Below are 2,505 nucleotides of genomic sequence, written 5' to 3'. Positions count from 1 at the left end.
TTTTTTTTTGAGATGGAGTTTCGCTCTTGTTACCCAGGCTGGAGTGCAATGGCGCGATCTCGGCTCACCGCAACCTCCACCTCCTGGGTTCAAGAAATTCTCCTGCCTCAGTCTCCCGAGTAGCTGGGACTACAGGCGGCCGCCACCATGCCCAACTAATTTTTGTATTTTTAGTAGAGACGGGGTTTCATCTTGTTGACCAGGATGATTTCGATCTCTTGACCTCACGATCCACCCGCCTCGACCTCCCAAAGTGCCGGGATTATAGGCGAGAGCCACCGCGCCCGGCCCAGGTCTCTCTTTTCTTATAAGGCCACTAGTTCCATTCCCATGATAACCCATGAATTCGTTAATCTATGAATGGATTAATTCATTCTTGGGGGCAAACACTTATGACTCAATCACCTTTAAAAGGGCCCATGTCCCAATACTGCTACATTGGGGATTAAACCAACATGAAATTTGGAGGGGACAAAAATTCAAACCATAGCATGTAGGACAGCAAAAACATATAATTGACTGAAAAGGAGCCTCATACAATAGGGTTGTCTACTATGGATTCTTTATTTTATTTACATAAGTGATGCCTACATATATTACTATGAAACATTTTAAAAATAGAGAAATACAGACTAAAAACTGAAAGCGTATATTCACATCTCTCTCTTGTTTCATTATTCAACACAAAATTCATCATTGTTCAGAGCTTAGCAGGTGCACTTGTTGGCCTTTCCTACAAATTTGTATTAGAAGTAAACAAACTATAATACAAAATGTGAGCATGCCATTTGTATATTCCTGCAATATGCTTGGTTTTAGCTTAACAATATGAGTGAGATATCTTCTCCTATGTGTCATACAAATTTGCCTTATTCTCTAGTTGCTTCTTAGTACATCATATTAGAAATATTCCAATATGTGTAAGACATACTGTTTATCTCTTTTTATTGTACGTAAAAATATAAAAAGCCACTTTGCGCACATATAACCTTGTGCTCCTCTGTTTTTCTGTGGAGTAGACATTCAGAAGTGAATTACTAATTGAGGTATATGCTCCTTTAATATTTTAAGAATTTGCCCTTTTACTTTCTAGAACATTATTATTAATGCATTTTTCTACTAACAGTGCATGACAGGACTTGTTTTTCCTCTTTTTGTCAAAACTAGGTATCTTTTAAATAGTTTACAGTATATTTGATTAAAAACTATATGTAGGGGGTGAGAGGCAAGGGGAGGGAGAACATTAGTACAAATACCTAATGCATGTGGATCTTAAAAGCTAGCTGATGAGTTGATAGGGGCAGCAAACCACCATGGCATGTGTATACCTATGAAACAAACCTGAACATTCTGCACGTGTATCCCAGAGCTTAAGGTAAAAATTTTAAAAAAGAAAAAAACCATTATATGTAATTTTTATTTAATATGTGTTTTCCCAACTATTAGTGATATTGGGCATCTTTTAATATCTCATTTGTTTTCGAATTGCTCTTTATCTCCTTTACTTATTCTTCAATTACATTAAACTTTTCTTATTAATATTTAGGATTATTTAAATATTCTAGATAATACATCTTTCTATAGTCTACTCATCATTTTTTCTCCAGACTGTCCTTTGCTCTTTGACTTTATAGTGTTTTGGACAACATTTTAAATTCGTATGTAGGCATTTTTCAAATCATTAAATTTATAGTGATTGGGCTTTGCATCTAGCTTAGAAAAGTCTTCTGAATAAAAAAAATAATGGCTTAATTTTACAAATGGGTAGATACTGTTATTATCTCCATTTTATACATATCCAAATTTAGGCTAAGTGAGATTAAATAATTTTTCCAAGGTGACACAGCCAATTAGTGTCAAGATGAAATCTGAACACAAGCACTCTGGCTCCAGAATACATGCTCTTAACTGTATTCTAATTCTTTAATATTCTAAATTCCAGTATTAATATGAGTCTTTTTTGTACTATCTAATCTGTTCATTACTCTATTCTTATGGTAATATATGCTGTTTTAATTGCCATGAATTTATACACCATGTTGACATCCGGTAGGGCGTATTTCCTCTTATTTATTTAGATCTTTTCTTGTCTATTTATTTTCATTTTATCTTTCAAATGAACTTTAAAGTTGGATTGTCAAGTTTCATGAAAATCCTGCTGTGATTATCTGACTTTATACATTTATTTAGGAAAATTAATGTCCTTAAAATATTAGAGTATTTTTGCATAGGAACATAATCTATACGTTGATTTTGATTTTTAAAAAATAGTCCTTAATAATGTTTCCACTTTTCTGTTACAGTGTTGCATTTTTCTTAAAGTTTTATGTCCAGGTATTCCAGAATATTTGTTTCAATTATAAACAACATATTTTCCAATTATTTATTGCTATGTATAAAAACTAAAACTAGTTGATTTTTGTCTCTATCACATACTGAATGCTTTCATAAATTCTAATTCTCATTGTTATTTCATATGTTAAATTTCTTTCTTTCTTTTTTTTT

This window comes from Cebus imitator, unplaced genomic scaffold, assembly GCF_001604975.1.
Source record: "Cebus imitator isolate Cc_AM_T3 unplaced genomic scaffold, Cebus_imitator-1.0 Scaffold81, whole genome shotgun sequence".
NCBI classification, from domain to species: Eukaryota; Metazoa; Chordata; class Mammalia; order Primates; family Cebidae; genus Cebus; species Cebus imitator.
This window is presented reverse-complemented; position numbering follows the sequence as displayed.